The sequence below is a fragment of the Pangasianodon hypophthalmus genome, chromosome 13 (assembly GCF_027358585.1).
Source record: "Pangasianodon hypophthalmus isolate fPanHyp1 chromosome 13, fPanHyp1.pri, whole genome shotgun sequence".
NCBI lineage: Eukaryota > Metazoa > Chordata > Actinopteri > Siluriformes > Pangasiidae > Pangasianodon > Pangasianodon hypophthalmus.
Window position 1 is genome coordinate 17,782,494 of NC_069722.1, and position 14,024 is coordinate 17,796,517.

The window sequence follows — 14,024 nt, forward strand, 5'->3', positions numbered from 1 at the left end:
TCCAAGGAGGTTGGCAATAGGCAGAAGCAGAATACAGGGACCAATCATGGCATCCTCACCCATAGAGTCATTAAAAGCCAGATATCGCTTATGTAAAGAAATTATAGAGAAGTGCTCAAAGAAGTGGAGAAAGAGAACTAAAAATAAGAAAACACAGTGGCCAGAGGAAGGAACGTTTGATGTGAGCTGAAAGTAATTGCATATTTTAAAGCAGAAGGGGAAAATACTAGGAAAAGCATGAAACAGGTCAGAAAAATGCTGAAAAAAGATAATGAGAAGACGGAAGAAAAAATGAGAAAAATCTTCAGTGAACCACCTCCTTATGCACCTCCAAAAAAATCAGCTTCCCATAATTAAAGGACCAGTACAAGTTGAATGGAAGATAGTCATGTAGGAGGATGAAGATGGGGAACCTCCCAACACTTGTTCTTCTAAAGCGGTCTACAAGACACCTGAAGGCAAAAAACAGTGCAGACAGAAACCAAGGGAACAGGAAGTAGATAGTTATGCCCATTATCCTGATTTAAGTAGTTATCATGAAGAAGAGGAGCAAAACTCCCCAGTAGATATCCCAGAGGAGCAGGAGAAGTTGCTAACAAAGATGAACATTGGACAGAAGAGTAAGCACAACGATAAAATGGGCAGAAAAATATTTGGATGAAGCAGAACAATTAAGTAAGAGAAGATATTCCACAGGTTCAGAGGGCAGAGTATCCATCTCGCATAGACCCAAGGTCGCTGAAAGGAGAACAGCTGGGAGAAACATGAGCAGAGACAACTAAAAAGATGGAGACAAGAACTGGAAAGGGATCCAGAGGCAGACCATTTGTAAAAGCTAAGCTACAAGATGTGGTTGGCCTACATTCTAAACTGCACAAGGAATTCTGTGACCATGTGACTCATGCGGTTGATCAATACTGAAGGAATGAACAAAAGCTTAAGAATCCAGAAAGAGGACTACAAAGAAAACTGGCACAACGGCAGCTTGAAGAGCTGACAGACTAAAATAAGAAAAAGGTCCAAGCGCCTGTGAAAGACAAAGATAAAGATAAAGACAAAGACCAAGTGGAGGAAGTCTCATCAGCAGTGATGGCTCCTTCGAATTATTAACGTCTATCAGCAGCCAAATAACATGAACTGGCAAAGAAGGCCACCACCAAGAGGAAGGGAAAGAGGAGGACCCACTGCTGGTCCTCGAGGAATATGTTGGGGATGTGGACAGCCTGGGCATAACAGGCGTGATTGCCCCACCAATCCATGGCAACAGCAACCTGGTGGTGAAGGGGACAGTTGGGTCCAGTCCTATCGACAATCTCCAAAAGCCCCAGTGAACCCATAGGGTGGGCCTAATCAGGGGTACTAGGGGTGCCCAGAGAATCCTACTGGGGAGGGTCAGCTTCCAATTCTAACAACTGATGCTGATCAAGAACCTATGCTGCAGGTTAAAATAGAGGGCAAACTAACACTCATGATGGTAGACACCGGAGCCTCTTACCCTTGTGTAAGTCCAAATTATGCCTCTCACCTCCCCATGTCTGGAAAATTTGCAAAGACAGTAGGATTCTCGGGACAAATGCAGCTAATTCCAATGACGGCTCCAGTTAGTCTGCAGACTAAAGATAAAAAGGTGACATTGCCTATTTTAGTATCAGAACAAACTCCTGTTAATTTGTTGGGAAGAGATGCATTGTATAAACTTGGACTCCAAATCTGGTGTTCTCCAGAAGGAGTTTATGTACATGTAACAGGGGTAAAAACTCAAATGGTGCTTTCTGAGCCAAAAGGTAATGTGTATTGGTTAGGACAGGTAAGTAATAAAGTAAAGCTAGTAATTGGTGGGGAAAATTTACTGAAGCGCAGATCCCAGGTGCAATAATGCCTAGGTCTGAGAATCATTGTACAATGTTATATGATTCATCACGTGACCCAGAGCTTGAAAAAAGGTGGTTAAAAGAAACAGAGGGTCAAAAGTTCCCTTGGTGTCTAGATGCATAATCATAGGGAAACAGGGAGCTGCTATGCAAATAGATCCTTGTGATGATTATATTAATGATGATTTTATTAACAAGTGGTTTCAGGTCCCTAATTCTGTTCCCCATGTCACTCTTTATATGGGAAAAGATTTTGGTCCCCTGATGGCAAAAGCAGAAAGATGTAAATGGGATGATACAGAAAATCCCTTAGTTTTTCTATCAAAAGATTAGTCATATGTTAAGATTTTGTGTACTACTCTCATGACAGGAATTCCACAGGTAGTGGTGATCACTGAAAAAGCACAGATGTCCATGAGCGAGGCAGTCAACTCAGAGTCCAGAAGCAGATGTTGAATATTTTGTGGATGGTTCTTGTTTCAGGGACTATTTGGGTAATCATGCAGGGTTTTCAGTGGTGAGAAGACAGAATGAGGACTTTGTGACGGTAATTTCACAGGATTGTAAGCAACCATGTTCTGCTCAGTTGGCTGAATTGAAAGCTCTTATTGCAGCATGTCAGTTAGCTAAAGGTCAAATCGCAAATATATATACCGACTCCGCTTATGCTCATGGTGTTTGTCATTTATTTGGAGCTGTCTGGATGCAGAGAGGATTTAAGAAAAGTGATGGGACATGCTCAGCAAATAGTTCAGCTGATTTCAGCTATGATGCATCCAAGGTGTTTAGCAGATATCAAATGCCAGGCACATAAGAAAGGAAATGATTTTGTTATCAAAGGCAACAATGCTGCAGAAGTAGAAGCTAAAAAAGCTTCAGGGTGCCAGGTAGCAGTAATGGCCCCAATGGTACTCATTCAGCCTGAGCGCAATTTGGATGATATTGTTCGCATTCAAGGACAGGCACATGCTTATGAGCATTCAGTGTGGCTTCAGAGAGGAGCTACTAGAGATGTAAATGGTATATGGCGCTCACATGAAGGACTTTTAATTGCACCCACAGCACTTCTCACCGTATTCATTTCAGATGCTCATGGCTTCGACCACTGTGGAAGGGGGGAGGTATTACAGAAAATAACACAACAGGGTTATTGGTCTCCATATCTACAGGCTATGGTAGATCATTTCTTATCTGAATGTGAGGTCTGTGCACAGAATAATGTCAGGAAGGGAACATCAGCACCAATGGGGCACATACCAGTACCAGAAGGACCATTCAAACATCTGGTAATAGATTATGTAGACATGGTAAGAAGTGTAGGAGGAAAAAGGTATCTGTTGGTGATGATAGGTTCAGTAGGTGGGTAGAAGCTGTGCCATCAAAAGATCAGGCTGCAGGAACAGTGATTATGTTTCTGACAAGAGAAGTGATTCCTAGATTTGTCAGATAAGTTCTGACAATGGTTCGGCATTTGTTGTGTTGCAGCAGTTAAGAATAAAACAGCGTTTGGGGTGTGTTTATCATCCTCAGTCACAAGGAATGGTGGAGAGGGCGAATGGTACTTTTAAGGCTAAACTTAATAAGATATGTGCTGATACAAAACTGAATTGGGTTGATGCTTTACCTCTTTCTCTGAGGAGTTATCACATGCAGACCAATAGAATTACTAACCTGTCACCACATGAAATGCTCACGGGTCGACCCATGCCTGTGCCATATTTGAGGGGTCCTTATGATGGACCACCTCTGGAGCAGTTACAAAAGGAACTGAGAGCTTACATGCGTCAACTAACCGCAATACATGAAGCTATCTGTTCACAGGAACAAAGCAGGGAGCCAAGAGAAGACGCTGAAGTGCCGTGTCCAGTTGTTCCTGGAGATAAAGTATACCTAAGAGTGTCCAGACGAAAGTGGAATGAGTCTAGAAGAGAAGGACCATACAGAGTGGTAAGAGCGACGCCAACAGCAGTGCAGGTCAGACGTTTCCTGTAGTTGGCCACCAGGTTTGCACACATCTCAGGAGGGATTTTGTCCCACTCCTCTTTGCAGATCCTCTCCAAGTCATTAAGGTTTCGAGGCTGACATTTGACAGCTCGAACCTTCAGCTTCCTCCACAGATTTTCTATGGGATTAAGGTCTGGAGACTGTCAAGGCCACTCCAGGACCTTAATGTGCTTCTTTTTGAGCCACTCCTTTGTTGCCTTGGCTGTGTGTTTTGGGTCATTGTCATGCTGGAATACCCATCCATGACCCATTTTCAATGCCCTGGCTGAGGGAAGGAGGTTCTCACCCAAGATTTGATGGTACATGACCCCGTCCATCATCCCTTTGATGCAGTTGTCCTGTCCACTTAGCAGAAAAACACCCCCAAAGCATAATGTTTCCACCTTCATGTTTGACGGTGGGGATGGTGTTCTTAGGGTTATAGACAGCATTCCTCCACCTCCAAACACGGCAAGTTGAGTTGATGCCAAAGAGCTCGATTTTGGTCTCATCTGACCACAACACTTTCACCCAGTTCTCCTCTGAATCATTCAGATGTTCACTGGCATACTTCAGACAGGCCTGTACGTGTGCTTTCTTGAGCAGCGGGACCTTGCAGGCGCTGCAGGATTTCAGTCCTTCACGGCGTAGTGTGTTACCAATTGTTTTCTTGGTGACTATGGTCCCAACTGCCTTGAGATCATTGACAAGATCCTTCCGTGTAGTTCTGGGCTGATTCCTCACCATTCTCATGATCATTGAAACTCCACGAGGTGAGATCTTGCATGGAGCCCCAGATCGAGGGAGACTGACAGTTATTTTGTGTTTCTTCCATTTGCGAATAATCGCACCAACTGTTGTCACCTTCTCACCAAGCTGCTTGGCGATGGTCTTGTAGCCCATTCCAGCCTTGTGTAGGTCTACAATCTTGTCCCTGACATCTTTGGACAGCTCTTTGGTCTTGGCCATGGTGGAGAGTTTGGAATCTGATTGATTGATTGCTTCTGTGGACAGGTGTCTTTTATACAGGTACGTTACCTGTATAAAAGACACCTGGGAGCCAGAAATCTTGCTGATTGATAGGGGATCAAATACTTATTTCGCTCATTAAAGTGTAAATCAATTTATAACTTTTTTGAAATGTGTTTTTCTGGATTTTTTTGTTGTTATTCTGTCTCTCACTGTTAAAATAAACCTACCATTAAAATTATAGACTGATCATTTCTTTGTCACTGGGCAAATGTACAAATTATCAAATAATTTTTTCCCTCACTGTATATATAATAACTACTTCACAAATTATTCTCCTCAAAAGTTTACACACCTGTAACTCTTGATATTGAGCATTAAGTAGCCTTTTGTGATAGTTATGTACGAGTCCCTCAACTGTCCTGAGTGGCAAAGAACCACCAGATGCTGCATTAGGTGTAAACTTACAAGTCGAGCTGTATATAAATATTGACTTACCTTGTATGTTTTTTTCACATTTTCCCACTTTTTACCTGCAGGTGATACCACACCCATCAGGCAGATCTCCCTTCAAGGTTCAAGGTTCTTTATTTGTCACATACATATTACATACATGTGATGTAATATAGTGAAATGTTTTTCCTTAGTGCCTCGTCTCACAGTGCAACAATAATAAAAACAGAATAAAATAAAATGAAAACTAGTAGACTATTATGTAAAAAAGTTTAGCAGCCTTTAGTACTGTTCAGTAGTAGATATAACGTAATGATTTATGCATTAAAAATTACACATCAATTAAACCTCAACTGTATTAGTTCATGAAAAAATTAATCTTGAAACTCACTCCCATCCAAGCTGGGCAGCTCTTTGGTCTGAAGAGATGTCATTTGATTTGTACAGTTGCAAATTTAAAAGCTACAGCGCACACTATTAAAATAACTGAAATAATTACTGAAAATAATTACTGTGCCAATCAATCTGTATCATTTCTCTTCGAAATATCTTGATACAGATGTACTTTAATTAATAAAAATTACACTTACTTTTGTAAAAGTTGCCACCTCTGCTGTTGCTAGCCACCATATTTAATTTTCTTTTGTGCTCTATCGCCATCTTGTGTTGGAATATTTAAAATAGTGCGTTGCAGAGTGTACATTTGATGTCCACTGTGGGAATAAATGAATGAATGTAGGGAATGAAGATGTTCACTCAGAATTTGGACACCACTACAAAATGGCAGACACCTGATATAATGCACTATATAGGAGATAGGGAGCAGTTTCGGACACAGTTTAAGCCTAAGTTTCCATGCACACTACGTTTGTTCTTGATCTCATTCTGTCTTTTGGTTTTGTATCTTTGGATATTGCTTTGACAATGCTGCTCGTAGATTGCCCAACCTCTGACTGTTCCCTATTTTTGATCTGACTGTTCGCATTTTGGATCTGTCTGCCTGCACTTTAATAAAACTCCTTTAACTGCACTTGCATCTGTCTCCACACACCCAACATGAAAGAATACTTTGCCTTCATCATGGATGCAGCAGGAAGACGAGAGAAGAGCAACGCCGGGATCATCATCCTGGAGTTTGACTTAGTCCAATTCCCACAGTGGCTCGACATCGAAACCCCGACCCCCTTCAATGGCACAGAAAACCAGCTGAAAGGATTTTTGCTCCAGAGTCAATTTTATTTTGAGAGCCTGTTGAACCCCAAGCCCAAAGAGAAGCAGGGGCTGAGGTTCTTGTTGTACCAGTTCACCAGTGGAGCCTGCCAGTGGGTGGAGCTTCTGTTTGCTACGGGAACCTTGGAAGCATGGCTGAGTTCATATCTCTGATGAGAGTGATTTACGGGAGGGCCGACTTTAATTTCAATCTAGAACATTTTTTGGGGAGGGCCAGTCTGACGGTTGAACCCGCTTGGCCATTCTCCAGGTAGTATGGTGAGGAAGGCTGGAGACAAAGAGGAAGCGAAGTCTCCAACAAAGCTCCAGCCGAGGCCCAAGGGGCGGCCATCCCCACTGAGCTCCGTCCAGAAGCTGACTGGGCGGCCTCCCCTGCTGAGCTCCCTCCCGAGGCCAGCGGGGCAGCCTCCCCCCGCAGAGCTCCCTCCAGAGGCCGACGTGGTGGCCTTCCCTCTCAGTGCTCCCTCTAGAGGCTGACGGGGCGGCCTCCCCCAAAGAGCTCCCACCTGAGGCCGACGGCATGGCCTCCCAAATCTTGCTTCCACCTGAGGCTGACGGCACGGCCTCCCAAGTCCTGTTCCCGCCAAAGGCCAACGGCGCAGCCTGTTTTTGACTTTGATTCACGTTTTGGATCTGTCTGGCTGCCCTTTAATATAACACCTTTAACTGCACTTGCATCCATTTCCACTTGCGCTACGTGACAAAATTATCCCAGGAAACCATTGAGGTATGCTTTTGTATTCAACAAACTTTAAAGTAGCAATAACTCACATTATTAAATCTGAATAACACAAATAGTTTTGCCAATTTTTTCAGGGAATGTTCTATTACTGGACATTTTCAAAAACAAGGCAGCTGGTAAAAAACAAGTGCAATGTCTAACAAACAAAAATGGAGGTGGTCCCGGTAATAGTGATAGTGGTAACAGGTAATAGTGATAGTACTTCAGGTCCATGTGTATTGTCTGTGACTCATGAAGATGATGTTAAAATTACTTTATGAAAATTACTATTTTACAAGCTATTTTCCAGACTCATATATCAAAGCCTCCCCGAAATGCCGGCTTGTCGCTGAGACATCACATACTCAAACTGAGGACACAACAAATAAAAAGAGGGCACACACAAAGCCAAAGAGGTTTCAGTCTGAAACTGAAATCTCCTCAGATGGTAAGTGTTCAAATCACTTACATTAAAATGATTTTTTTGTTTTTTTTTACATTTACAGTAGGGGTGTTACGTGTTTTCTAGATGCAATGATTACTAATCCTGCTGATCCATATGCATCGATCTTGAAGTATGATGTTTGATCTAATAATCTTTAGTGCCGGTTGATTATCGATTTAAAATCGATATGAATCAATAAAAATCAAATGCATTGCAATTATTTTATGTAGGTTACACTATTTAGACAAATTAGTACTGTAGATTATCTTAGCAAACCGGTGCAAATGGCAGGCACAATGTATTATGTCATTACTCTCAGACTTCAGCCAGTTTATTAGCTAAAGCAGCGTGTGAGAGTGAGCTCGGGTGGCATGCTACCATGGATGCTAAAGGAGAGCCTGAAATCTGCAAGGCACCAGCTAATATGAAATCAAAAGTTTGGGAACACTTTGGTTCAAATTAAAACAGGACATGTGTACTAGGTGGAACAGCTCCGTAGAAATGCTTGAGCACTTCTTGAAGCAGCAACCGGCAACGTTAATGTCAAAGAACTTGCGGAGAGGAACAGAAGTTCACACTCTCTCAGAAATGGACATCAGTAATGCTGAAAATATTGTGAAAGTGATGGAACCCATTAAGATTGCTACTACTGTGATGTGTGAAGAAGAACAGCCAACAGTGTCTGTGATTGCACCACTCCAGGCTAAATTAATGAAACATCTTGAACCTTGTGAGAATGACACAGACATGAGTCAAGAAATGAAGTCTGTGATGAATGTGGACCTTTCATCTTGGTACACAAACATTTGCAACGCTCTGCTTAAAGGTAAGATGACACTCTTATTCTCCATACCAAAAGTCTAGCAAATGTGCAACAAACTTTGAATCCTTTTTTAATCACGCCTTTAATATACATTTAACATGTAACAGCATATCGTTGTTCATAGTTTGTGTTTTGACTTGGTAACACACTGGTAATTATCTATTTTTGTCTTAATTTATGTCTGCATTAGATCCATGTTACAAAGAGCTTGAAGAAAAAGAGTGCATCTTTCTTAAACTGACTCTTGAGGCCTCAGACAGTGTAAGTATACAGTCAGGTTCATAAATATTGGGACGGTGACACAGTTTTGGTAATTTTGCCTCTGTACACCACCACAGTGGATTTGAAATGAAGCAGTCAAGATGTGACTGAAGTGTAGACTTTCAGCTTTAATTCAAGGGGTTTAACAAAAATATTGCATTAAGTGTTTAGGAATTACAGCCATTTTTTACAGAGTTCCTCCATTTTCACAGGCTCGAAAATAATGGGACAATTGACTGATAAGCAGTTTCATGGCCAGCTGTGGCCTGTTACCTCCTTATAGCATGATAAATTAAGGAGATAAAAGGTCTGGAGCTGATTCCAAGTGTTGAATTTGCATTTGGTAGCTGTTCATGGGAACTCTCAATATGCCGTCCAAAGAGGTGTTGATGCAAGTGAAGGAGGCCATCATTAAGCTGAAAAACCAAAACAGACCTATCAGAGAGATAGCAGAAACTTTAGGAGGGCCAAATCAACAATTTGGTACATTCTTAAAAAGAAGGAATGCACTGGCGAGCTCAGCAACACCAAAAGGCCTGGGAGACCACAGAAAACAACTAAAGTGGATGATTGCAGAATTCTTTTCTTATTGAAGAACAACCCCTTCACAACATCTAGCCAAGTCAGGAACACTCTGGAGGAGGTAGGCCTATCATTGTCAAAGTCTACAATCAAGAGCCACCTTCATGAATGTAAATACAGACGGTTTACCTCAAGATGCAAACCGCTGGTAACACTCAAGAACACAAAGGCCAGATTAGACTTTGCTAAAAAACCTCTAAAAAAAGCCTGACCAGTTCTGATGCAAGATTAATTTGTACCAGAATGATGGGAAGAGAAAAGTATGGAGAAGGAAAGGAAGGGCTCATGATCCAAAGCATACCACATCATCCGTCAAACATGTGGAGGCAGTGTTATGGCATGGGCATGTTTGGCTGCCAGTGGAACTGGGTCACTGGGGTTTATTGATAATGTGACTGTTGATAGAAGTAGCAGGATGAATTCTGAAGTGTACAGAGCTATACTTTCTGCTCAGATTCAGTCAAATGCTGCAAAACTGATAGGACAGCGCTTCACAGTACAGATGGATAACAACCCAAAACATACTGTGAAAGCAGCCCAAGAGCTTGGAAATTAAATGTTCTTAAATGGCTGAGTCAGTCACCTGACCTCAACCCAACTGAGCTGCTTTTCACTTACTGAAGACAAATCTGAAGGCAGAATGGCCCACAAACAAACAGCAACTGAAGATGGCTGCAGTAAAGACCTGGCAATCATCTCAAGGGAGGAAACTCAGCATTTGGTGATGTCCATGGGGTCCAGACTTCAGGTAGTCATTGACTGCAAAGGATTTACCTCCAAGTAATAAAAATAATCCTAATATTTATGATTATATTAGTTTGTCCCATTACTTTTGAGCCAGTGAAAATGGAGGAACTCTGTAAAAAATGGCTGTAATTCCTAAACGGTTAATGCAATATTTTTGTTAAACCCCTTGAATTAAAGCTGAAAGTCTACACTTCAGTCACATCTTGACTGCTTCATTTCAAATCCACTGTGGTGGTGTACAGAGGCAAAATTACCAAAACTGTGTCACTGTCCCAATATTTATGGACCTGACTGTACATTTTTCATGAGCTGGCTATGTAGCTGTATTGTATGATTATTCTAACATGATGATCTATTTAATTACATTAGTTTATGTTAGTGTAATTGTAGGTTTGCTGTGTTTATAATCATTGAAAAACTTAAGTGGTGTGGTTATTCTATCCACTTCTTGTTATAGACTCAACACGGAGTGTGGCCAAAGAAGTTGGTTGCTCCCAGTCAGCTGTGTCTAAAATTTGTTGCAAGTATAAACTTAATGGGAAGGTTATGAAAGGTAGATATACAGGCAGACTAAGGAAGATGTCAAAGCATCAGGATAGAAAACTCAAAGCACTATGCCTTGAAAATAGAAAATGCACAACAAAACAAATGAAAAACAAATGGGCGGAAATAGGAGTCAATGTTTGTGACAGAACTGTAAGAAACCGGCTGAATGAAATGAGATTTCCATATAGAAAAGCCAAAAGAAAACCAGCACTAACACCAAAACAGAAGAAAACAAGGTTACAGTGGGCTAAGGAGAAGCAATCATGGAGTGTGGATGATTGGATGAAAGTGAAATTCAGTGATGAATCATGAATCTGCATTGGCCAAGGAGATGATGCTGGAACTTTTGTCTGGTGCCATTCTAACAAAACATATAAAGATGACTGCCTGAACCAATCAAATTTCCCAACTCATTTATGATATTGGGTTGCATGTCAGGTAAAGGACCAGGGGAGATGGCAGTCATTACCTCAGCAGTCAATGCACAGTTGTACTGTGAAATTTTGGACATTTTCTCATTCCACCCATAGAAAATAGGTTTGGTGATGATGAAATAATTTTTCAGGATGACAATGCATCTTGGCACAGAGCAAACAGTTTTAAAGCTTTTTTTAAGGAAAGGCATATCAACTCAATGACATGGCCAGCAGTCCGGATCTCAATCCAATTGAAAATTTATGGTGGAAAGTAAAAAAACTGGTCCATGTTAAGGCTCCACCCTGCAAAGCTGATCTGTCAACTGCTATTTGAGAAAGTTGGAACCAGATTGATGGGGAATATTGTTTTTCATTAGAGAGGTCTATGCCTCAAAGAATAAAAGCCAGAGGAGGAGCAACAAAGTATTAATTGTGTTTTTTTTGTTTATAATTCCATAATTTTTTCCTCAACATTGAGTGATTCCATAATTTTTTCCTCTACTTGATTTGGAAAAAGACATGCCATTAATAAAAAAAAATGTCCTTGAATTTTTTTTATGTATATTTCACAAACCAGAATGTTAAGCTATTGAACAAAACCTTTTTTGTGTCATATCTGTGATTTGTTTGTTTGCTATAAAGTAAAAAAGCTGGGTGAACATCCTCTAAGTGTGGTGATTCCATAATTTTTGCCAGGGGTTGTATATATCCTACAAGCACAAAACATGTATCCCAGAGTGCCCCTTAATACCCTCTTCCACAGCGACATCTAGCGGTGACTAAAAGCGGACATGAAATATATTAAAAAAATTTAAATCTTAAAAATTTAAGAAATGGTACTATTACGGTATTAAACTATTGCTAAAGAACATTTGTTAACAACTAAGAAATGTTGTTAATAATAATAATAATAATAATAATAATAATAATAAAACCACAAAATAACATCTTCACATAATCAGTGTCATCAATAACACTACATTTCTTTTGCAGTTTTTGTAATTGCATGTAATTTTGATGTTGATACTTTACAACCACACACAATTCCCAATTGTGACTTAATACGAAGACTTAATATCAGACAAACATGCTGATAATGAGCTTAAGCCTTTTTTGTCATTTTTTTTTTAAGGACAAATAAATTTGTGTGTCATCAGCATAAAAATGAAAGGATACCCCATGTTTAGAAAGAATAGTACTTAAAGGCAGCATATACAACGAGAACAAAACAGGGGCCAAAATTGAGCCCTGAGGGACTCCATATTCCAAAACAGAAACAGATGAAGAAAACCCATCAAGACAGACTGAAAAAGTTCTATCATTCAGATAGGACTTAAACCAATTAAGAGCACAACCTTCAATACCCACACATTGTTCGAGTAGTGAGTTAAGAATTCTGTGGTCCACAGTATCAAAGGCACTTAAATCTAAAAGTATTAGTACCACGGAATCCCCTGAGTCAGCAGACAACAAAATATCATTAAAAACTTTTAATAAAGCTGACTCAGTACTGTGATATTTCTTAAATCCATATTGAAATTCTTCAAAGACACTATTTAGCTCCAGAAAACTCTGCAGTTGTTCCAACACAACTTTCTCTATGATTTTAGAAATAAAAGATAAATTTGAAATAGGACTGTAATTGGAGAGAATGTTTGGGTCAAGATTTGATTTTTTAAGCAAAGGTTTAACAGTTGCATGTTTTAGGTATCTAGGAACCTATTGCAGAGGTGATCGAGCCTTCGCTGTTGCCGGTCCTAGTCTTTGGAACAAATTACCAGCTTCTATTAGAGCTCCACCCTCTTTGCCAGTATTCAAATACCTGCTTAAAAAACATCTTTTGTCAATAGCTTTTACCTAGCCATGTCAATTGTATTGCTATATTGTGTTTTGATGTTGTGTGGTTTCTTATTTGTTTGTTTTTTTTTTTAGTTGTATTGTACAGCACTTTGGATCAACCATTAGTTGTGTGAAAGTGCTTTATAAATACTGTTGAAACCAGATATTTACATACACTTCAGAAAAAAACACAAAAACTTTTTTTTCTTTACTGTCAAACATTAAATCAGAGTAAACTTTTTCTGTTTTAGATCAATAAATATTAACATATTTTTTGCATTTGTTAAATGTCAGAATCGAGCGAGGGAGAATTTTTATGTATTTTTTTTTTTATCACTTTCATCAAAGTCAGAAGTATACATACACTAAGTTTATTGTGATTTCAAACAAAAAGAAAACTCCAGATGATTCCATTCTGAGCTTAAGAAGCTTCTGATAGGTTAATTGATTCCATTTGAGTTAATTGGTGGCACACCTGTGGATGTATATAAAGGCACACCTCAAACACAGAGCCTCTTTCTTTGACATCATGGGAAAATCAAGAGAAATCAACCAAAACATCAGGAAAAGAATTGTGGACCTCCTTAGGTGTGGTTCATCCTTAGGTGCAATTTCCAGATGCCTGAAGGTCCCACGTTCATCCGTTCAGACAATAATACACAAGTATAAAAAAACATGGGAATGTACAACCATCATACCGCTCAGGAAGGAGACGGATTCTGAGTCCCAGAGAGGAAGGTTTTTTGGTGTGCGAATCAACCCTAGGACAACAGCAAAAGACCTTGTGAAGATGCTGGCTGAAACTGGTAAGACAGTGTCATTATCCACAGTAAAATGAGTCCTGTACCACCATGAGCTGAAAGGTTCTCTGGGAGGAGAAAGCCATTACTTCAAAACCACCATAAAAAAGCCATACTACAGTTTGCAACTGCACATGGGGACAAAAATCTTAATTTCTGGAGACATGTCCTGTGGTCTGATGAAACAAAAATTGAACTGTTCGGCCATAATGATAAATGGTATATTTGGAGGAAAAAGGGCAAAGCTTTGAAGCCTCAGAACACCATCCCAACTGTGAAGTATGGGGGTGGTAGTATAATGTTGTGGGGCTGCTTTGCTACAGAAGGGACTGGTGCAC

At 40.2% G+C, this 14,024-nt stretch overlaps 1 long non-coding RNA gene across 2 annotated transcripts; it reads left to right on the forward strand.

The window, feature by feature from the left end:
- The first annotated feature begins 2,061 nt into the window (after window positions 1–2,061).
- On the forward strand, window positions 2,062–13,186 carry LOC128319734 (uncharacterized). Of its 2 annotated transcripts, XR_008303206.1 has the most exons (4): window positions 2,062–7,675; window positions 8,155–8,498; window positions 8,686–8,756; window positions 10,543–13,186. It is a non-coding gene; the product is annotated as an uncharacterized LOC128319734 (long non-coding RNA). The 2 variants fall into 2 exon arrangements; XR_008303205.1 differs by having other exon boundaries at window positions 2,062–8,498.
- Window positions 13,187–14,024: the final 838 nt, after the last annotated feature.